Source organism: Lygodium microphyllum, chromosome 3, assembly GCF_053477565.2.
Source record: "Lygodium microphyllum isolate KBCC chromosome 3, Lygodium_microphyllum_v1.1.10, whole genome shotgun sequence".
NCBI classification, from domain to species: Eukaryota; Viridiplantae; Streptophyta; class Polypodiopsida; order Schizaeales; family Lygodiaceae; genus Lygodium; species Lygodium microphyllum.
In genome coordinates, this window is record NC_141137.1 from 131,066,272 (window position 1) to 131,091,944 (window position 25,673).

Here is a 25,673-nt window from a genome sequence, read left to right on the forward strand (position 1 = left end):
ACAATTACACCCCTTTGATTAATAGTAAGCTAAGGAGTCGATGCCAATTTTTTATCAATAGCAAGAACGTCTAAATATCTGGGAGCAGCAGGTCAGCACCAAACTAGCAGCATGTAGCTAATTCTGGATTGGCTCAAATCACATAATTACACCCCTTTGATTCACTATATCTATGTTCTTTTTTACCCAGTTGGATCTTGTCTCTTTCTCTTGAGTTCAATCATGATAGACCCTAATCAACCCCTAATCTACCTATAATCTTTGCTTTTAATCTACCTCTAATCAGCATCCGATCTTATCTTCTATTCTATCCAAAATATTCTCTCTCTCTCTCTCTCTCTCTCTCTCTCTCTCTCTCTCTCTCTCTCTCTCTCTCTCTCTCTCTCAAAATTGATCAAAGATATTTAAACACATTTATACAAAAGCTTGGCTAGTGGAGAACAATAACATCATCTTATCTTCTACCCTATTTTACTCTCTATCACTCTATCACTTATTTTCTTAGTTCATCTCACACAGTCATCTCTCTTCCCCCCTCCCTTCTCCCTCTTTTCCCCTCTCTCTCTCTCCCCCCCTCTCTCTCTATGAATTGACACTTAAGGATTAAACAACAACTATGAAGAATAATAACATCATAGAGATTAAAAAAATAAAGATACCTCCACTATCACTTGATTGCTTGTAGTATAGAGTGTTGAAGAGAAAGATATCTTATAGCACAATACTAAAGAGGGAGATTTCTTGTAGCAGGGTAGAGAGTGTTGTAGATAGAGATTATTTGATTTCAGCAAATGCTATCAAAACCACTCTTGAGATTCCTTGTAGCAGGGTAGAGAGTGTTGTAGATAGTATTGAGTATTGCTTCAGAAGAATTCGTATGCAAGAAACCATATTTTGGAGGGAAGGAGAAGAGTACACAAAATTTTGGACAAAACTAGAGCTTTGAGAGGGAATGAAGAAATACCCATAAATAGGCATATACTTGTCCAAAAATAATAAAAATTTACAAGGAAACTCTCGAGTCAAAAAGGTATCTTTGGGTAAAAAATAATCTTAAAATATGATGTGTACGTCATTGTATATTGTTTTTTAACTTCCTCCCTTTTAAGAAGCAAGAATGAGAATGATTCTAATATATTTTCATGTTGAAAAGTCATGAGGGCATTAAAGAGTCGTATATTAATGATTGGCTTTGTTTTTACAAAAAATAGAATTGTATATTTTTAGTTATGAGGTTTTTGAGAATAAAATAATAAAATAATAGGTAAAATCTACTGAAAATACAAATACGAGATTTGCTTGATTGTAGAAGATCTCTTATTCTAATATTATTTTGGAATCTCTTTTTAGAGAGAGAGTGGTGAGAGAAACCCCTTAAGGGGCAAAAAAGAGAGTTTATATTTCTCCTAATGGTGTGATGAATAATGAAGAATATTGAGAGTGGTCTGTTCTGTGTTGCCCCTATCTCTCTCTCATCTTTCTAACATGGTATAAGAACCATGAACCCCCGTGACTCCATGAAGCCTGAGAAGCCTAGGAACTCGACATCAACATTGCGGGAGTTGAAGCCTAAAGTCAGGAGCTAGAATGAAGAGATTTGAAGTGGTCAATAGGAGAAAAGAGAGCTGTCCTAAAATGTCCTGCAGAAATGGTAGCGATAGCCTTGTTCACTTGTGTCTAAGTTGACCAAAGCCTATTGAGTCTTTCTATGGGGGTTTTTTGCCATATGAATGAGCTCATGTTGATGAGCACTCACATCAGAAGGGGTAACATGTCAAAAGACGTGAACAGGCTAAAATGCACATATTTTTGGGCTGTCACACTCTGGGAGAATGCAGCCATGTTTGATTTGAGTATTCATGAACTATATGCTTGAGGTCATGAAGCTTATAGCACTCAGTTAGAAGCTAATCAAAGTAAGCATTATTGGAGCACTGATCACAATAGGAGTAGTCCCCATTTGAACCTGGAAACCATTGTAAATAGGCTAGAAACTATGAACACAATATTAGTGGTTTGGGAATCTCCTAATTTCCATTTTTTGAATACTAAAAAGGCGGCACTCGGATAACATGCCCATAAGTTTCTCAAAACCACATGATGTGACCTATCATTGGAAAGTGCTTGAAAAATGGAATCTATTGAGCTATAGGGCACTCAATTTGGAGTTATAGTGTTCAAGTCATGACAAAACCAAATATTTGACCATATATCCCAAAGTTATGGAAAATTCCCATATTCCCCAATATGGTGTTTATACCTATACCTGACTGGAATTGTGGAAAGTATTCAACCCTGAAATGCTTGTGTTGGGTGCACAGATAAGTACATGATATGTTTGGCAATGTATATGCCTTGGACTTTGTGCATTTGGCATGATTAAAAGGGGCAGAGAATCAATTCTAGAATGCTTTACAGATTTGAAATTGTAGGCTAAAATCTATCATTGAATATATGAGAGCTTACACTTGAAGTTTTGGAATGTCCTGACACCTATTTGGTAGCTTTAAATGCTTGGATGTTTGTCCATGAATGTAAGATGTTTTGTGGATGTAAATGAGCATTAAATTCTCTAATCTAGATTGAAATATTGCTTATTATAATAGTGGATTGGCTGTAAACAGCCTGTAGGAATTTGGCACTACTACTTGCATAATGCAAGCATTGATACTTGTTTGATCTTGTATTGAATCCTTGACATAATGGGACATGTCTATGATGTCTTAAGGATATTTTGGGCTGAGAATACCTCAATTTGCACAGGGAATTGACTGTTGGTCATTACAAACTACTTGTCTGTCTACTGTTACGTAGCTTGGTTGCATATAAGATATGCAGGAGATGAAGTCTACGTGAACATGCTATCATGTCTAGATGTTTTACCAATGTCATAGAATTTTTTGAGCCGGTTTGAGCTTGATCTATGCTCACTTGACTATGTTTTTTATTTTTGCTTACTCACAACCCGCTCTACATTATTATATCCTTGAATATACTTGGATCGCTGAGTATATTCAAGTCCAACTATAGAAAATATAGAAAATTTTTAAGAAAAGAAATCTAAAAGACCTTCAAAATCCCTTGGATCCAATTTAATATCTAATTTTAAAAAATAAGTAGAAGAGATGAGCAATAATATATTATTATGCAAATACAATATTGCATAGATTATAGAACTCCAGTCTGCAATTTAATAATGATTTTAACAAGCACGATTGACTCATTACATTATGTATTATCGTACGCTTGGATCATAGTAAACTAAGATGATCTAAATTGAAAGTACTCAAAATTTTTAAAAAAAATATATTCGTTCTTTATTTTTAAAAAATTACAAGGATTCCACTATCTCAAGGATACGTGGAGAAGCACATTGTTTACATGTCATGGATTGCTAACTACGAATCCTAACTTTTCTATTATCTACCTTGAAATAGAAGTTGCAAAGGGGCTCATTGGACATTAATTGGATTTCTTGTCTTAGAAAAGAAATGGGCCAATGGCTCTTTGTGCTGACCACAAAAGGATTATGACCATTCCACAAGATAACCACACATCTATGAGAGTTGTATGTGTCTCATCTCAGGTATCTTGATCCAAGCTTATCCACTCCCCTCGCAAAAGTCGTCATCTTCTATATCGAAAGCGAATGCACAAAGTTTGTCTAGCGATGAAATACCTGTAATAAAAACAAAAATAATGGTAAGTAAATGTGAATAACATAACTAAGCAAGTCCTATATCAATTAAATCAAGGCATTCAAAGTAGTAAAAAGGATTTACCCGAATGTGAGATCAGATTGGCCGACCCTGCATTCAATCGTCTCATCAAAATGTGTTCTTTTGACTTGCCAAGACTCACCCAATAGCTAACTCATCCATTCCTCGGATGGACACTTGCATTGATAAGTAATCTTTGTTTTCTTCAGAATATCACATGAACCAAAAAAAATGTGCAAACAATGAGAATGGAATAAACCAACTAAGATGCACATCTTTGGAGCCTGTGGTGGGCTTCATAGCACTATTGATGTCAGATTTTATCTTGGACCTACATGCTCCTGACAACTCCAAGCTACCAATCAACCATTCACCACTAGATATAGTGGCGGCAATGGGATATGCTGCAATCTCTGGCTTTCTACTACATACAATCAATTATAAAAATATATATTTTGAGTTGCAAGTTGACTTGCAGAGTTATTATCATAGATCAGAGAACCTATGTCTTCATGCCAAACATGTATCTTGCCGCTCAAACATTCCACATTCTGCGATTCATGCAAAGTTGATGGATATAGAGTTGTAAGCAAAACAAGATTGAATTAGAACACTGCAAAGATTTTTAAAAACAACTCTAATGCAAAAGAATAAAAAATGATAAAATTTAAAAACTTACTATTTTTTTATAATTTGCAATGTAGTTCTTGTCGCATACAGAGATTTGTTTGTTCGTATAAGCATGTTGGATCAACACTTCTGTTACTGTACTTGTTCCATTAAACACTTTTCTGAACTCTAAAATTCTACCTTTTCAATGTTTGCTAGGGTTTGCAACATCCTTATGCCTAACCTTGAAACTCCCTCGAGTACTTAGGTGCATCAAAATCCAATCCAACTTATAGTACTTATCACAAATCCAATTACCACCACTATCTTCTCTATTGAAGACCTCCACTGCAAGTATGTTATTGATGTTTTTCCTCCATGAAGACATCTATGATAACCAAATAGAAAAGTTACCTATCAGCATGTGTATAATTTGCAAATGTTCTCTCCAAATGAAATGAAATTTAAATGGAGCAATTTTTTAAAAAATGTACTTGCAATTCTTTTCACAAAGAAGCCCAGAGATGTTGAGACAACAAGTTGACTTATAACAAAACCATTGTTCCTTCACTGACAAATTCCTAGAGTACAAAAACAAAAGAAATATCAAGTCAAAGAATACATATAACTTACATAGGCTTTGTCCAAATGAATTGAAACTTAACCATGGAGCAACAGAAAAAAGTGGCAATATACATGTGGCTCTCTTTGCAAAGAAGCCCAAAGATGTTGATGAAGTTGAGTTTTAAAAAATCATTATTCTCCACCCTCAAAGACTCTAGGAGTTTTTTTAAAAAAAGGAAAAATCAATATGCATATAGCTTGCATACGTTTTGTCCAAATGAGATAAAATTTAACCATGGAGTAGCAAAAAAACAAGACAACATACCTGTAACTTTGTTCACAAAGAAACCATGAAGAAGGAGTTGAGTGTTCCAAAAGATCATTGTTCTTGATTGTAAGAGACTCCTAGAGTACCAAAAAAAAAAAGAAATTACATGTCAGAGAATGCACATAACTTGCACAGGTTTTGTCCAAATGAGATAAAACTTTACCATAGAACATCCATGGAAAAGAACAATATACCTGTAAAGTTTTGTGAAGAAAATCTTAGGGCTTTGGTAGAACAAGGTCTGCTCTCATAAAATGTGTGAAACTCACTCTATGTTTGCATAAAGGAAATGAAATTTCATAGGGTTACAGATAGGGCAAGCAACAATGAGGCTGTAAGATTTCGTTAGGAAAGAAGAAGCGGGAAAAGAGATATGATAAATTTGAGATTCGCCTAAGAAAGAGGAAGAAACTGAAAAGGGGAGAAATGAAAAGTCAAACATAAAAAAATAAGAAAATAAAAATTCGAGTCACAAACTTCTAGGAAGTGTTAGCATTGTATTCCCCATATTTGCCCTTATTTTATTGCTGAGGGAAGAATTGGGCCAAGATATGGCTAGAAGATTCATGTTACGTGAATCTGGAATCCTAGCTCTCTCATTGGTTAGGCCTATATTTCTTTATTCACTCCTTAAGGGGCAAAAAAGAGAGTCCATATTTCTCCTAATGCTTTCTCTAATTGAGTAACACAAAGTACAATGTACTACAACCTAAGTCAAGTAATGCAAAGAGACTTAGTCTAATTGTACCAGCTAAGTTTGATCAACTTTATTACACACACATGTCATCCAACTAATCTACTACTGGATAGAGTTGGCAGATGGTGGGTAGATTGAGCTTATATATCTTAGAAAAATGTGCTTGTATGAAGATATATTAATGCAAACATGTGCTCAATTGAGAAATTTATTTGTGTATATCATGGTATTTTATTCACTTACTCAACTGGATGCACTTTGGAAATAGTTTTTAGTGCCAGACAGAGGATATAGTGCATCGATTATATTTGCAAAATAGATAGATTGATAACATGCAAGATAAGGCCAGCAATTAAGCCTTGGTACATATACAAAATTTTTAGGTCAATATGGATGTAGTTTAGCATATTTTCATGGACTAGTTGGGGTAGCAATGCAAGACTATGCAAAACCTTTGTTCCTTGATGAATGTATTTATGGTAAGTAAACAAGAGAGAAATTTCTTAGCTATGAAAGCTATGATGAATGATGAACAAAGGATTCCTTTATGGCAATAATGAGTGCTATTGATAATGGTTTGGGCAAATCATTTTTCTTAGATAGTCTAGGTGGTTCCAAAAAAATATTTATATACAAATGTTTCCTTGCAAAGCTTTGTACTCAAGGTTGCATTGCCATGGCTACAGCATCCTCAGGTATTGCTATGCTGTTGTAACGTGTTCGCTTGACCACTTGTGGGACATGTCTTAGCAGCCCATCGGGAGGGGAGTCTAGAAGCGTCACCTAGCACTCGTAAGGAATGTCACAGGGTTTGCGATCTAGGTCTTCCCGAGTCTACCCCGAGTGGAAGTATTCGGCTGTTCCCACTTAGGACCGACCTGAGGTCAGGGTTTTTTTCCTATCAACCAAGTCTCTAAGAAGTAGCTAGCGTCGAGCTCCAGATGACCCACTTTGAGTAGGAACAACAGAGTCGAAGCAGATTTATGCTGCACTTGATTCATAGTGAATGGGAAATGAGAGGGATGCACCGCTCAACCTCTCTTCCCGTAGGGCATAGTCCCATTCCAGTCCCCTAAAAGGGCATGAGTCGGGTTCTACCTTAATAATACCTAAAGTCATCTGACGATAAATCCTTGTGAGAAGCCTCTCAGTTCTCTGGGACCACCCAGCAGCCGTAGGACAGACCTGCCGGGGGATTCCATCCACCCACTTCCCTTGATAGCTTTAGTTGTCTAATTAGGTCCTACTACATTTATGTGTGACGTTTCAAATTAGCTTTATTAATTAAGCCTTTTAGGGCACATATTTCATTCATGTAATTTACAACACATACACAAAAACAAAACGAGCAGTCCTTTTATCAAACAAGTTCCTTAACTTATCTTTAAGTTAATCTTTGTCTCCTGCCCATACAGGAGAATTATGTATCCCTTCTGTCCAACAAAAGTACCCGGTCCAAATCTCATGGCACCAAAATTTCCAATCCTTTATCTAGAATAGGATCTTCCAACATCCGAAACGTTGGGCTCACAGGGATCTCCAACTCCATTCTGGACAGGCAAGGGGTGTCCAGAGCTCCACCTGACCCACAAGCGGTCTAGGAGTGAGATGCCATTTCCGTGGTTAGCCTTTTCACCACTCGACCATCGGCATATGAATCGAGCAGTGCCCTCTCGAGATAATCCACGATGTGATCTTGGAGATGATCCACGCGTGCAAAATATCCTTCCTTAATTAATCCAATTAAAATTCAAGCATAATCAAAGCAATCAGCCCTAATATCATATTCTAGAAAAACATTCCTTTATTCCCATGGCAACTTGTCACTACAGACCCCTGCTATGCATTTGCCATTAACACAAGCCTTGGAATATTTATCCAAATCACAATGCAACAATCCCTTGATTGAAAGAAAAACATTTAAGGTGTTGTTCAATCAACCAACAAAACTAATTGTATTTTTCCCAAACAATACAATAATAGATGCGTCAATAATTCCATCGCATATTCGCTCTCCCCCTTGGGGCCAAAGAGTAGAATTTACTTAATATTCCCTCCTTTAGCCTAAGGCATATGCTAAAGGTTCCAATACTATACATGACGTAAATCCTATCATTCCAATGCAAATTAATCAATCTAGCAAGAGCATTTATGCCTCTTCTCTAAGTGAAAATTATCTTTTAGCATTTCCCTACTATGCAACATTTTTTCTTGGCTGTATATTCCTTTCTCTTAAGGCAAGGAGTCGCATGTCATCAATGTAAAGTTTACATAATCTCTCCCATGTATATGCATTTGTGAACTTTAAACAATATTATTCTTGGTAAAGATTAATCAAAGACTCATCGATGCTCAATACTTTAGTGTCCCATATGTTGCTTATGCTATGCATGGATTCATCACATAGCAACTAGGTGCAATTTAACTCCCTTTGATACAAGCACTTCACAAACTTCATCTTTGAATATTTGAGATGCGATTTATAGGCTTTTCAATGACCTATTCTAGCACCACAAGGTACGGAGCCTAATGCATCTCTTGCGAGCATTAAAACAAGCATCTATCAATTTGAAAATAGATTACTTACAACCGGTACCGCAATTGGATTGATAGTGATGCCTTCGCCCGAAGCTCTGTTATTGCTGGTTGTAGGATTGTCATCCGCGTGCGACATTCTTCGCTTGGAGGTCATCGTCCGCAAGTAGACTCAAGAGATTAAGAAGGTGGAATAGATTCAAGATGGGAGAGCGAAAGAGAAGATGGTTAAATCGAGAATCGAGATAGAGGGAAATTGTGTAGCCTCTCGACCTCCCCCCCCCCCCCCTCTCTCTCTCTCTCTCTCTCTCTCTCTCTCTCTCTCTCTCTCTCTCTCTCTCTCTCTCTCTCTCTCTCTCAAGCTCTCTCTCACAATCTCTTGGAGGGGTATACTCTCTCTCTCCCTCTCTCTTGCAGCCTTTCAGGGTCTCCTTATGCTTCCTTGTGCCTCCCCATGCCTCATATTTATAATGAATTAGAGAGGAGGGGATAAGTCTGAGAACAAGAGTGGAGGGGCTCTTAGAAGACTCAGTGATCTGATGCTCAGATCATAAATCTAATGGTTGCATTGGCTCCAAAAAGGGGGGTAAAACGTCAAGACACTTGGTTAGAAAGCTCTTAGTTCACTCCTTCTTCTTTTCTCTGTTCGAAGTGTTGTCTATTGTCTGTAGACTCCGATCGCAGCGCGCGCGATTTTGCCAGTCACTTTTCTTTATTTCTCTTTTTATAAAATCTCCAAAACTAACTAAAACATCACTTGTCTTTTCTTTTAAATGACTTTTAGTTCTATCTTTTTAGGATAATATCTTTTTTTTTCCCCAAGAATCTAATATTTTTGGACTATTCAAACTATACACATTAATACTAGTGATTAATATGGCTCATAAGTCCCGTTCACATTGTACTTTTCATGAAGGGTGGCTACGGTCCTTATCAAGCTGAGAAAAATGTCAGATTTATGACTCTTGATTTTTTTAAATATATTTTTAATTAAATGAAAATTACTAGCTATTAATGCTAGTCAGTTTTTACCTTAGTTAGTCTTTAGTTAGTAATCTTACTAACTTATTAATTGACTAACTAACTTTCGAACTAACCAACTAACTTTTATTGCATGAAAATATTACAACTGCTTTTGCCACATGGTCGTACATCCCATTCAAAATTCAAAATTTCATTACAAGCAGGTAATGATTCTACATGCAATATACTTGTTCAAATTCACCTTTTTACAACATTATTTATAAATAAACGAGTCTTATTTTGTGGGATGAAGCTCCTATGTTACATTGTTATGCCTTTGAGGCACTATATAGATCTTTAAAGGATATAATGCAGTGCAATATGCCATTTGGTGGTAAAGTTATTCTACTGGGTGGAGATTTTAGACAAATATTAGCTATTGTACCAAAAGATACCTATGAGTATATTATCGGTGCGGCTATATGTTGTTACACTTTGTGGCACTAATTTAATATATTAAGACTTACACAAAATATGTGGGTGACATTAGATCAAGACCATGTTATTGCATGGTTGGAAGACATTAGAGATATAAAGAGTTCATCATAGAGTAATAACATATTGCAAATTCCCTTTGCATAACCATTAAAGGGAGGGTCAATGTGAGCCAATCAATTTTGTCTATGAGGATATTAACTGCACAATTGAATATATATCGTTTTTAGTAAATATCCTATTCTTGCACCTTAAAACAATGAGGTGAAAATGTTAAATAACCATGCATTGCAATTGATATGCTAAGATAGATGGAGGCATACTATAGTACTGATTTCATGGAGAAGATAGATGAGAACTTCTTTCTCTACTTTGTGGAATATCTAAACTCTCTTGACCTCGATGGAGATATTCCTCATCATATCTTACTGTTAAAAGTAAATGCTCTAATTATATTTCTCAAAAACTTAAATCCTTCTAAATATTTAAGCAATCGTTACTAGATTGGTAAGCAAAATTTTAAACAACAAGGTTATTGATGCAATGATAATTATTAGGACCAATGTTGGGTATAGAGCATTTATCCCAAGTATAACTTTCATTCCAACCACATTATAGCTCCCTTTCTCAATGAAGCATTTACAATTCCCTATCCATTTAGTATTTGCAATGGTAATCAGCAAATCTCAAGGTCAAATGTTATCATGTTTAGGGATATATTTGAAAACCCTAGCCTTTTCTCATGGTCAACTATATGTTGCTTTCTTAAGAGTAAAGTCCCCAAACAGATTGAAAGTATTAGTTGATAAGAAAGAGAATATGATAAATGGAACCATCAATATTGTGTACAAATAAGTTTTACAAAAAGTATTGTAACATCTATTTCTTTTCTTCTACACAAAGTTATTTTAATCAAGACTACATCTCCAAGATTGAACCAAGATAGTTAATTGTGTGCAAACAAGTTTTACAAAAAGTATTGTAACCTCTATTTCTTTTCTTATACGCAAAGTCTTTGAACTATTTATTAGAATGAACTATTTGCCATGAGTGTAATCGTTATTTTCCTACTTGTTAGGGCTCCAATTCGATCGTCTATTTAGTACTCTTTCATACCTTAGTACTTTTATGTATGTAGGCTTTTTGAATCAACATGTGTAAAGCAACTTTATATGTCATATGATGTTTCACCTGAAAGTTAGGCACATGTCAAAAAACCATTAGGCAACTATTGTATTTGATCAGAAGTTATGTGATAAGAGATAATAGATGATTCATGACATCGCTTAATATGGTTGCTAATGTTTGATCCTATTAGTCTATGTTTGTTTCCTAAGTAATGATGATGTTTTCTTTCAAGTTATTCAATCAGGGATGGTTATGATGATAATAAACTGTGCGATATTTCTATGGATAGTAGTTCTTTATTGTTGAATATGATATGCGTTTTATATTTGAGTGCTTTTCTTGAATATTATATGCTTATGATGGCGGTGAATCTGTTCAAGAAATTTCATATAATATTTGTGTCAAATCAGGCTGATCAGTGTGTCTTGGGTTGTTATGGTGATTCGAGGGGCCATAACACTTTGGCGATCCCTACCAAATTCAAGGAAGTAATTTCCTGATTTAGGCACAAACCTAGAACCACCTTAGGCACAGACCTAGAACTAATTTTTGTGGAATTAGGCTAAAAGATCAGGTAGCAGGAAGTTTGATGGCATTGATAGTGTATCAGGTGCCTTTTATGGGAAACATTTATGTCAGACAATTACATTTATCTCTATCCAATCCTATTCTTACCAGGAGTCGATCTCGAGAATTCATGGAAGCCCTCGCAAGATAGCATCAGCACATTGCATGGCTGAATGATAGGAGTGGAGTAGAAGGCTTGGGCAGGCTAGATAAAGTGTAGTTTATTGATGTAGGGCAGACTTCTTTGGTAGGGGGTACCTCTACAGGTACCTCAACAGTATTTCATTCCCCTACCACTTCAACAAATTCTCCCAATTTGTTAGATGATGAGGGAATATTGCCTCTTGAGCATCAAGAAACTCCTCCTAGACAGGCACTTGAGAGGTTACAACATATAGTGTTGGGGAGGACATTTTTGTTACAGAGTGCTAGAATCCCATCTCAGAGGTCTCTCCACTTTAATCCTCTACCACCTCAAAGGAAGCCCAAGAAACAAAGCATAATGAATCCAAATGAATTGGTTAATTTGAAGGTTGGAGAATCTAAATTTTCAAGCAAAAAGAAGGAAGACCCTGACTGCCATGTGCCCAATTTGAGACAAGGTGGAAAACTAGTTGATTCAACCATATGTATGAGTCTAGTAGGAAGAAGACGAAAAAGAAGAAAGCAGGATCAGCTTAGGACTAAGAAGAGGAAAGTAAAGAATAAAGATAAGAAAAAGTAGAGGCCAGCAAGCTAGATAAAAAGATTATACAAAAGCTAAAGGATTTGGGTCTTTATAATACCAAGAAGAAAGAAAAGTATTTTGAAATATGTCAGAGGAATGGTCATGAGACTAGGACTTGTTGGTACAATCCTAATGTAAGGATGGCACATCAGATGCTAGTGATGTAGCATAGGCCAAGACCTATTCAGCAGCCTGATGTAGTCAATCAGGTTATCACTGACACCATACCTCAAAGGCCCTTCAAGGGACCTAGAAGAATGCAGGCAAGACAACCTTGGGGAAATTTTTTGGCACAGCAGCAAACCACCCAAACAGGAACATGCCACTATTGTGGAGGTCAAGGACACTTTGTTGGACCAAAGTGTGAACTTTGGGCAAGGCATAGGACTGAGAAAGGAATGCCAGTAGCATGGTCTCGCAATGACATAAGACCTATAGGAGCATCTCATCCACAACATCCACCTACCCCAGTTGCAGCACTCCTCATTGAGTTACTTGATCAAGATGAGGAAAGGCAATTTCTTGAAGGTACATGTATTGCTAGCTGTGAGAAAATTCAACAAGAGGAGGTTCAAGAAAGGGCAAAGGAGGTGTCACGTAACACTAATGTTGTAAGTATGCATGTTGAATGTGATTGTTCTAACTGTATTGAAGTAGAGGTTTGTCAAGAGGAAGTAATGGTCTTATCAATGATTAGAAACCAAGATAGTATGAAGCTTGATTGGCATGAACAAGAGAAGACAAGGAAAAAGGCAACAAAGCAAGTTAAAAAGTTGCAATGAAAATTCCGAATTTAATCAAGTTGATGACATAGGGGACTCACGTATTCAAAAATCTGAGCTACAGGAGTATCTTCCTGAACAATAGGAGTATTTTCTTGAATAGCAAGATCAAGTTCCTGATCATCTCATGAACGGTTCCTTGATAGTACAACTTCTGCAAAGTCACACCAAAAGGAGGTTCAAAAGAGCTATTCCAGGCCCTAGCAAAGTGTTCTCTGCACTTAACCCTAGAGAATATTTTGGATTTAATACTAGGATTTAAGGAAAAGTTACTCTTGAAGATCAGGCAAAAGCAACATGAAGTTCTTGAAAGTATAATAGTTCAGGATCTGACTGTCAGGTAGTTATACCAACCCAACAAGAGGTTGTGGATTATCAAGTGCCTACCATTCAAGTTGAGTATGCAGGAAGAATACATGATGATGTCTTGCTAGATGGGGGTTCAGGAGTTAATATACTTCCTGAACATACATATTTGGAAACTAAGCAAGAGGAGCTACTACCAACCCCATTTCAAGTCATGATGGCAGATCAGAGGAGGTTACAATCTTTGGGTATTCTTCTTTGGAATCAAAAAATTTGAGTGGCTGGCCTGAAATTTAGGGTGAGTTTTGTTGTCTTAAGAATGTCGAAAATTGGGGATTCCTATACAATGCTTTTGGGTAGGACCATGGTTTAAATTGTCCAAATTGAAGCAAGATTGGGGGAATGATTATGTGTGTATTCCTAGAGGCCTTAAGGAAATCAAGTTTTCAACAGTTAATAAGGCCATCTTGAAGAATTCATCTAGACCTGTAGTTGCGCAAACGATTAACCTTGCAGATGAAGTGGAAGATGATGAGGAGGAATTATTTCTTCAAGCAAATCCTTTGGTGGTTCAAGTCTTTTAAATATATGTGGATAGTATTATTTAGGAGTATCAAGATCCTCTTATAAATGCAAGGAATGAAACTGTGGAAAATCAAGCAATTCCAAATTCAATTGACAACTAGTTAGGACAGAATTTTGAAGGCCTTCCTGAAGGTTAGGAGCAACCTGAATTTCAAGATAGGTTAGGGAATGAGTAGTATAAAATCATTCAGGACCAAGGACATAGTCATCTTGAAGTTTCTCAATAAGAAATACTTGAAAAGCAGCAACTTGCTTTGGATAGTTCTATGGACAGTCCTAATGTATTGGAGGCAAAAGGACAAAAAGCCATCATTCAGGTTGAACTAATATATGAGCATATACAATGAGAAGATCTGCAAGGGTAGTTGAGGATGAGGTTCAAGAAGTTAATTTAAATATTGAAAGGGAGGCCAAACCCATTAAGATTAGTATTTTTGTGGAAGAAAACTTCAAGTATAATCTTATTTAGTTGTGCAAAGAATTTTAGGAAATTTTTTCTTGGGATTATACGTACATGAAAGGATTTGATCCGGCTATGTGCCAACACATGATAAATTTGAAGAGAGATGCTAAGCCCATTATTCAAAAGAGGTATAGAATGAACCCTAACTATGCTAAATAGGTAAAAGAGGAAATTGACAAGCTTTTGAGAGTTGGATTCATTAAACTGGTTAATGAGGTTACTTGGTTGTCTCCTATTATTATGGTGCCCAAAAAGAATGGGAAGATTCAAGTCTGTGTGGATAACAGGAAATTAAATGTAGCTACCACTACAGATCCCTTCCCAATTCCTTTTACTGGCTCTCTCCTTGATGATGTGGCAAGCCATGAGATGTACAATTTTCTAGATGGGTTTTCAATATACAATCAAATTGGGATGCATTCGAAAGATATGGATAAGACAACTTTTATCACTGAGTGGGGAGAATATGTTAGCATAGTCATGAACTTTGGACTAAAGAATGGGCCTCTTAAGTTTCAGGGAGCTGCTCATAAGATATTTGAGCCATATCTAACAACTTTTAATATGTGGGTATTTATTGATGATTTTTGTGTTTTTGGCAGCGTAGGAGAGGGCATTTAAAACACCTCAAGTTATGTTTTAAAAGATGCCGACGATTTGGCATGTCATTGAACCCCTTTAATTCAATGTTTGCAACAAAGAGGGATGTGCTTTAGGCCACATCTTGTCTAAAGAAGGTATGAGTATAGGTCCAAGAAAGATTGCAGCTGTCCAAAAAGCTAAGGCTCCAGTTATAATGCAAGAACTTATGAGGTTTGTGGGGCAAGTAAAGTGGCATAGCATGTATTTAAGGTACATGTCACATATTTGTTCTCCTCTTACAACTTTAACCAGGAAAGGGATGCAATTTGTTTGGAGGGAAGATTAGGAGAAAGCCTTCAATATTCTCAAGAAGATGTTAGTGGTAGCTTATATATTGCAACCTCCAGCATGGGATTTACCTTTCCATGTTTTTGTTGATGCATTTGATCTTACTGTGGGAGCTGTATTGATGTATGATAAAGTACCCAGCTGGTATAGACCAATCTATTATGCTAGCAGAAGATTGAGTACTGTTGAAAAGAATTATTCAGTTTTTACATAAAGAGAAGCACTTGGCATGATTTTTTATGTGTGCAAAATTTAGGCATTATTTGTTGGGAAATCAAGTAATCTTTCATGTGGATCATCACAGGCACTTTTATTCCCGATCAATAAACCTCAATTAACAGGTAGATTGGCAAGATGGATGTTACTATTAAAGGAGTTTGACTTCAAGGTTATCCATATCCCACATAAAGAACATGCTATAGCTGATTATTTAAGTAGATTAAAAAATGATGACGCTCAAGTAGGTGTTCTTGATCAATTTCTTGATGTTGAACTCTTTGAGGTTCACGTAACAGACCCTTATTCATATTATGACCAACTGTTGCATTTCCTAATAGAAGGGATCATGCCAACACACCTTACAACAAATCAAAGAAGAAGATTGGCATTGAAGAGTAGAGCATTTCATGTTATTTTATGAGCACACTATATAGAAAGGGAGTAGATAATGTCTTAAGAAGGTGTGTTCCTAAATTTGAGCAACCAACAGTTCTTCATGAAGCTCATTCCAAACTGTCCGGTGGTCATTTCTCAAGGGAGATTATAGGCAAGAAAATATCGTAGGTAGGTCTATGGTGGCCTATTGTGTTGAAGGATGCTCATCAGTATGCTAAAGGGTGTTTGTAGTGTTTAAAGGAGGGTCAACTTCTTTATAGGGACATGATGAAAGATCATCATGTACTACCACTTGAGCCATTTCAAAAGTGGGAAATTGATTTGGTTGGGCCTATTAAGCTAGCTGCAAAGAGGACAGGAAATTGATATATCTTGGTTTGCACTTACTATGCTACAAAGTGGGTGGAAGATCAAGCCTTGAAGGATAATAAAGCATCTAGTGTGGCCAAATTTCTGTATTCTAATATTATGACCAAGTTTGTATGCCCTATTGAGTTAGTCAGTGATAGGGTTAAACATTTTTGAAATCAGGTTATCCAATAATTGAGTGTTAGGCACATGATTTTGCATAAGAAGTCTACCCCTTATCATCCTCAAGTTAATGGTCAAGCTAAAAGTTCCAATAAGATTTTACTCCACATTTTGAAGAAAATTGTTGGGAATAACATGGACGATTGGGATGCTAAACTTGATTCAGCATTGTAGGCTTTCAGGATAGCATACAAGGTTATAACAGGGCTTACACCCTTTAGACTTGTCTATGGATTAGAAGCTATGGTCCCCATGGAATTTGTGGTACCAAGTTTGAGAATTGTTGTTATACATAAATTGGATCCTTAGGAGTCAGTGCAATATAGAATGGAACAACTCCTCAAGTTAGAGGAGGACATGGTCTTGGTGGCCTATATTTTAGGAGTCACACAACAAGAGAGACATGCTTGGGTTAATAGACATGTTAAAAAGAAACTTTTTTAGGAACGAGATTGGGTTGTCATTTATAATTCCCAACTTGGAAAATTTCCCAGCAAATTAAAACTTTGGTATGCAGGTCCATTTGTGATCTTCAAGGATATTGGTCAGGGTACATTCTTATTAAAAGATTTGTGGGGCAATGTGTTGAAGCCTACAATTGATGGATTTAGGCTTAAGAGGCTTGTACAACCATATTATTCAGTTGTTCATTTAATCATTCCAACTAGGACAAGAGAATTGGTTAGTGACAGTTATAGGTGTGAATTGTCACACTCATATGAGTATGAAGTGACATATGGCATGAAAGGGTGTGGACTAAGAGAAAACTTAGACTGTTGCATTCTCATGGAGAAGAACATTCATTTTTTTCAAAATTCACCCCTTTCTCCATTCTCTTCTTCTCATTAACCTGCAACTATTGCTGCTATGACACATACATGGCATTCTTCAGCCTATAAGCTCTCCTTGCTAAAGTGCAGTCGGTTGGAAGAATATGATGATGAGTTGTATGAGGTCTTAGATGATGACAAGTCGGCACATCAAGGGGAGGATGAGGCTATACCGACGAATGTTGCCTACCTCTCAAGTATGAGTGCTACCAGTACACCTTTTGTGGATTCAAACTTGTATCTTAATGTTGATATAGAAGTACATAGCTTATGGTTGGAAAAAATAGGGCTGTATAAGTATGCCCAATTACCATGGGTTCGGTGGGCTTCAAATGTCCACGCTTCGATACAAATGGATGTGTTAAGGCAATCGAATGGTAAGATTGCTGATCGGGTTGAGTTGACCACTGCAATTGTGAGCCAGGTTTTTTCTCTCCCCATGAATAATAACTTGACATCATATCAGTGCACTGAATATCAAATGCAGCATGCTTTTGGAGACCCTACTAGACCAAGGAATGCATATGTTTTCTGAAGCGCATTGATGGAGTTTGGAAATTGAAGCTACAATGATTTATGGATCAATTTATGATGTTTATCAAGACTAATAGCATTGCCAAGGAGACTTATGGAATTATTTATTATGCTGAGCATTTGGGGATGCCGAATTGGGCTGGCCTTATGTACGACATGTTAATGGTTGAGATAAAGATCTAAAAATCTAAGAAGATTTTTCAAAAATCTAGGGTGGGCTGCTAGGTTTGTATAAATATGCTCGGGTTTTGTATCCCAAACTAACTGTTAAATATTTTCTTAAGTTGGATATTAATTCTTTGTCAAAGAATGCAGTTGAAACAGAGGTCAAAGTTGCTGCTTCTCATGATGTTAAAGATGTCACAGATATTTGTGGTTTGTTTGATGGTGATTTGGATAAGTAGGCCATTTATCACGATTTGGTGCATGTGGGGTATGATGAAGCATATGCTAATAGATTGCTTCGGAATTTGTCAAAGGGGATAGTAAGGATGTAGGTATTGAGGATACACTCAATGTGGGTAAACATGGTAATGTTTATGCTTCTAAATTGTCACATAACATTTCTACAAATAAAAAGTCAAAGATTGGGAAAATATGGCTTAGGAGTATGTCTATGCCTGAGGAAAAGCATCACACTGTTTCTCATGCTTCTCAAAATCATCCTAGTGATACACTTGGTGATCAGCATGTGGTTGAATTTGCAGCAGATGCACCATCTGTTTTGGTTCATTCTCGAATGCATGATGTTAGTATTGGCAGCCTTTCAGTGGAGGTTATGCAAAAAATTATTTTCAGGAGTATGACAAGCAAACTGTTCGGAATGCAGATCGAATTAGTCAGTTGCAGGTTCAGTTGTCTGCTCAACAGAAGCCATCTGAGGATTTGACTCAAAAATTGCAGGAAAAATAGGTTGAGTATGAAACCATGGAATCTTAGCTTGGGGAAAATTTTGCAAAGTTGCAGCATTTGTTTGATAGGAATAAAATGTCTACTGCCTTATTTGAGATGCCTTGTTTGAGAAGTGGACTAATGAGCTTAGGACCAAATGTTTGGATGAAATGCAAGCTTTTATGGGAAATTATGTTGGACTTTGAGTTGATTATCAATGGTTGTTAAAAAGATTTCAACCACCTCAAGAGGTTGAAAAGCAAATCTTGTGGAATTTGGAAGTTGCGGCAATGGCTCTGTGATTTTAAAATCTGAGTTTGAAGATTTTAGGAATGCTTTAGTTGATTATGTGAAAAGTGCATGGCAGATGGTTGCAAATGTTTGATGGTATGGTTTCCAGGTAATATCATATGCTTCAGGATGTTTTTGTTTTAGCAGAATATAATGATGTGGTGCATGAGAGAGATGCCTTGAAATTGAAAGCGACAAACTTAGAGACTAAGTCTATGGATTTGAATGTCAAGTTGGAGTAGGCTTTGGAGGCAAAAAGACAAAGTGATGAATATGTGGCTTCTTTACTTTAGCAGAGGGATTTTCGATCTGATAACAGGGATGTTGTGCTTAAGCAAGTGCTTCATAAGGTTCATGAGGACTTTAGTGTTATGGATCATGATTCTGTTGTAAGATCATGTTGCTGAGGGTTTGATGAAATTACTAATGAGAGTAGTTCTTTATATGTAAAAATATTATATCTATGTATTATGTGTATTAATATAAATGTGTATATTGATGTTTGAATAAAAACATACTTAAGTTATTTTGTATGAATTTTTTTAAATAAAAAAGCATATGTGTAAGAAGCTAGGAAGACATGTTTTAGCGAGAGAGTTATTAATAGTACCTTGTCACACTGACATAGATATAAAAGGTATGAGACATGTAAATTTTGACATATTTTACCACAATACAATTATTGTCTCTCATCTCACCTACTTGTACTACTCAACTTTCATGGCTTCTCTCTCTTCTTTCCTATCTTTCTAGCATTTCTATCTTCTTATCACTTATTCTCTCTCCTCTTTTCTCTATCTTTCGCTCTTCTTTCTCTCAACTCTTAGCCCTCTCCTCCTTAACAAGTGGTATGAGAGCATCGATCTTTGATCCATTTGGTTAATCTTTTCTTGAATTTCTTTCACATGCTAGTTATCTTCTAGTTACTCAAGAATAGGATATGAATTTGGAAAATGGACAAGTACAGTAACCAAGGAGACTAAGGATAGCTAGTCAGGGTTGATTTGAGTACTTGAAGGCAAAGTTGGAGGTAGCTTGGACAAAATGGCAGGTCGTGCATCCATAATAGGCCTTTTTGGAAGTAAAATGATTAAAGACAAGGAGAATAGAGTTAGTTTTGGTTAAAAGTCTAGTTACTTTTCAAGGTTGTCTTTCTCTTTCCTCCCTCTTTCAAGCTTTTGGTTGAAGCTTTCATGGTGGCTGCAAAGAAACTCAATCTCTTACTCTTCAGTGATCTTTCTCACTCTTTGACCTTGGGGCTGTGAACCTTCAACTTCTAACATCAAATAAAGCACCGCAATGTGAGCAATGATTGAGTAAAGGTCATGCTCTCAAATTTCGATGCAAATTTTACTTCCCTATTGCTCTAATTTCATGCTATTGCTTCTCCCAATCTCTTTTAAGTCTATGAAGCAACCTTGGCACACTCAATGGGGGAACTCTACAACAAGCTTTTGTAAGATTTGAGCCATGATCTTCATCCTCTTGGTTGGAAACCCTAATACATAGCAAGGCAACCATAGCCATACATTTGGAAGCTTAAATTTCTTCAATATTTTTCTCTTCTTGACCTCCACGGCTTCTCTAGTACTAATAGGGAGCAAGGTTGGCTTTAATATTGAAGACATTTCAAAGATTTTAGCACATTGAACCTCTTGAAGCTCATAATGGAGTTCTATTTTGGGGCTTTTGTTCAAAGAGCTTGAAACTTTGATATTCAAGTGTTCAAGCAGGCTTGAAGCATTGATTCTTCATAGATTTAATCTTCTTCAAGCATGTATGGGATGAATTCTATGGATTATTAGAGCTTTGTGATGGATTATGGAAATTTATTCAACCATTGGATTGAAGCTTGATTCCAAGTGAATCAATTATCTTCTTCAAACTTGATCAAGGTATTTTACTTGGTTAATCTCTGAAATCTCTTAACATCCACTTGTTTTAAGCTTGTCCACTTGTTGATAGGAGATTCTTGGTCAATTAATTCTCTAAAATTGATGAATAGATCATAGATTATCATTTCTTCTCTTTGATCTGAGCATTTTCATTGAAATTCAATATTCATTTTTGTCCTATTTTATCATGAATGTCATTTACATTGTCTTGATGCATAACCCTGATTTGATTGTATGATTCTCTTTGCCCAATAAAGAAATATTGTAAAGGGTAGATACTTGCAATCAGTGAGTCACTAAAATGCATTGGTAAGACCTTGAGCCAACCTCTATTTCCTAGTTCCAATTTTCATCAATCAAATCTTGCATATCATTGAAGGATGAAAGAAATTTTTAGTTATGCATCTCATCCCTATTTGCTTAATTAGAATACTCTTACTATGTTGATATTCCAGCCGAGGAAAAAGGTGGATGCTAGGGGGGATAGTGGGAAAATAGTGAGGTGACCCTTCCCCACTTTTATCGATCCCAAAGGGGTGCAATCAATCGACTCGGGGGAACTTGCCCACCTCCCAGTGATTCAGAGCCCATGTAGGGAGCCTATTATGTTGTTATATCTCTCACCAAAGATACCATAAGCGGAGCCATTGAAGATTTAAAGATTTCAACTAGATAGCATTGATTGGGACTCCATTGATCAATTACACGGATCATATAAGTTATCATAGGTTTAATACACGAAAAATTTTGGCCATTACACTCCTAATTACAAGGGACATGTGTATTCAACTATAACAAGGTATTTGGACCTTGATTTGGGATGGCTCTCAGTCATCTACATGTGCTATAGGTTATCCCAGTTTGGTTACAAGTCTTACACATAGTATTTTACTCAAATAATAAATTGAGATTACTTTTAGAAACCTTTTTACTTGGTTACAGGTATTACAAAGTAATTGAGAGAATTTCTAGGACATATATAGGATATTGTCAATTGTATTCAACTCCTATAGGTCATATATAGGGCACTAGAGGATTGGGACACCTTATCCCAAAATATTCTATTTATGCAATTAAGTATTATAGCTCATCATTAAGACTACTCGTTAGCTTTGTTTTCCATCAAAAATTTATTGATTCCGATATTGGAGTGAAAAGTTATAGCCATTTTTATATTAGGGGATCTACTAGGACTGCACTATACCAATGAGCAAAAATGGCTAGAAACAAGGGAAACAACAAGTCTAATGATGATGTTCAACAACAATTTAAGGTAATACATGAGGCAATACCTGAGGTGCATCATGATGATGAAGATTCTCAAGAATATGGTGCATGTAGTACTCTTAATACCACTCTTTGTAACCATGAGACTAGGCATTCCGTCAGACATATAGATTTAGTTTATAAATTGGATCGAGTGGTTGACCAATTGGCTCAATATGATATGCAAACCAAGGAAGTCATAGAGCAGATGGCTCAAATATCTATGCTTGTGCCAACACAAATGGCAGACAAAGAGAGTAGAGATAAACACTCCTTTCATCCATCAAATAATAATTCTCATCCATGTATCATTAGGAAAAAGGGGATACCACATAGCACTTATGAGTTTGGGGAGACTTCTTTTAGGGTTGATGAGCCTATTTTGAGCATTCATGGGTCAAATCCTCCTCAAATAACTAGAAGCCAACCACCTATTCCTCTATAGGCAGGTTTCAAATCAATTATCACGGGAGTGCCTCTAATCATTCAAACCCCAATGATAGTTATATATATATATGCATCCCCAAGTAACAAATGGATAGCAAGGATTTGTTGAGAGGAAACTCTATGGATAAGATTGTGCTAACCAAATATAGTGACCATTCATCATCAATGGCTGATTTGGAGGAGTGGACTTCAAAGTTCGAGTCCTATTTTGACATTTTCCCAATGTTAGATAACCAAAAGATTCAGTTTGCTACACTTTACCTTGAGAGATTTGCTCATATATGGTAGAGGTACATAAAGAGGAAATATCAGTAATAAGTAGATAGCTAGGAGGAATTCAAAGCTAAGATGGCTCAAGTGTTTGTCTCTCCCATTAAGAAATAAAATTTGGTTAGAAGATGGTATCATTTGGACCAAAGGAGCTTATTAGTTAGAGAGTATACAAATTAGTTTTTGAATCTTACCATGTATATAGAGAGTGTGAGTGATGATGCAAAGTTGAATAAGTATATCTATGGTCTAGAGCCTAATTTGTCAGCTAAAGTTATGGACTAGAAACCTGCCACACTATTCCAGGTCATTGAATTAGCAAAGTAGTATGCTCATAAGTATAGGAAGGATGTTTTTATATAGGCTTTTGTTGGATAGCAAAGGGTTATTGCTAAATTGGGCAACTTTGGTGGTAATTATGGAGGATTAGATACTTCATTTAGCAGTCCCAAAGTCCCTACATACCCTACTTTCAACGCTTCAAGACAACAAGTGCTTCAAAGTCAGTAATCAACTATAAAGTAGAGCCTAATCAAGGTGACAATAGACCCTAAAACAATTCATCAAACAACAGTAAGTTTATACCTATGGATCTTTTCAAGGAAAGAAAAGAAAAGGGCCTACATTTCAAATGTGTTGAAAAATATACCATTGATCATGCATCCAAGTGCACTCACAAGAATGTCAAGGCCAAGATTTACAATATGATAGTACTTGAGGATGTGGATGATGAGGTTATTGAAGAACCAATAGCAAGTGCACAAGCTAAATTTGAAGAGCATGATGAGGATCTTGATCCCGATTAATCTTATGAGGTTACAGATGGATTTCCATTTGATCTTGGTGCCCATATCTCTTTTGATCTTGGCGGGATAGATTTACCTCTTGTTGCCACTACCTTTTGTTCTATTTCCATGGATGCTTGGACAAGTTCAAAGAGCCCTAATACACTTCGTATGAAGGGTACCATTCATGGAAAGGATATGCTAATCCTCATATACAATGGCAGCACACAATTTTGTGAATAAGTCAATTGTGGACAAGTTACACTATTTTTCCACTAATTTACAGCAACACATAAGAGTACGAGTAGCTAATGGTGAAGAGGAAATCAACACTCAAATGTGCCCATAGGTTCCCATATAGTTAGCTGAAAATTATGTGGTACAGGTGAACCTAATTGCCTTGGAAATGAGACCCAAAGATATTTGCTTGAGTGTGATTAGATGATGACTTTAGGTAAAACTACTATGGATTTCTTGCAGTTACACATGGAGTTTGCCATTGATGGGCAACTTATCCATCTACAGGGAATCCCTAGTAAATTTGACTTTCAACTTATCATCCTTGAATAACTCAAGAAGGAGTACAAACGACGATCTCATTTTTTTTAACACTTGAATTAAGTAATAGAAGATCAATCCAAGAATTTACTTGAGTATTCAGATTTGAAAGCTCTACTTGAGGAGTATAGGGACTTGTTTGAAGTGCCACTTCATCATCTCCTAAGAGAGTAGTGGATCACCCCATAGATTTGGAGCCTCATTCAAAGCCAGTTAATAAGCCATCCTACAAATTATCTAAATGTGAGTGTGAAGAAATAGCCAACTAAATCAAATAGCTTTTGTAGATGGGGCTCATTGAGTTTAGTTCTTCACCTTATGCATCTCTAATCTTGTTAGGGAAAAGGGAAGATGGATCCTTCAATATGTGTATTGACTATAGGATCTAAATAAAATCATGGTGAAGAACATGTATCCAATTCCTAGAGTTGATGATTTGCTTGATGAGCTCAAGGGGGACTAGATTCTTTACCAAGATTGACTTGAGATCTGAATATCACCAAATCCATATGCGAGAGGATGACGAAGTTAAAACTGCCCTGATAATTGGTTCTACCATTTTCTAATGATGCCATTTGGATTGACTAATTCTCCAACTACCTTCCAACGTCTAATGCATAATATTTTGCAACCTTTCATATTTCAGTTTTTCCTTGTCTTCTTTGATGACATATTGATTTTATAGTAAGATTCTACAGTTATTTCCTCTACTTCTTCTTTCAGCTAAAAATTATTGAGGAGTTTCATTCTTTGCCTATGGCTAGATGTTTTGAGTGTTTAATACCTATGATAAGAACAATAAAAGCTTCCACTAGAAAGGATTGTGAAGAGATGTTAAGGACTATGTCATGAAGTGTATGTCTTGTCAGCAAAATACAGATAGCACCCATAAGCCAGGTGGTTCATTGCAACCATTGTGTATCCTTGAATTGCAAATGGGCACGTACTTCCATGGATTTCATTACTGGCTTATCTACTACCAAAAAGGGTTAGAATAGCATTTATATAATAGTGGACAGACTCACTAAGGTAGCCTATTTTAGTCTTACCAATATCTAGTTCACTACTTTACAAGTGGCTAGTCAGTTCATGGAGCAAATCTTTACTATAGGTGATTATGCATGATAAGGATACCAAGTTCACGACATTTGGAATATGGTATTCAGCTTCATGGATACTAAATTGGCTCCTTCTATAGCAATCTATCATCCGCAGACTGATAGTTAGACGACAAAAATGATAAATAAGGGGTTGGAGACTTACATTCACCATTTTTGTCATGATGTATAGCACGCATGGGTTTCATGGTTGCATTTGGTTGAGTTTGCCTATAATAACTCCACTCGTGCTAGCATTGGGATT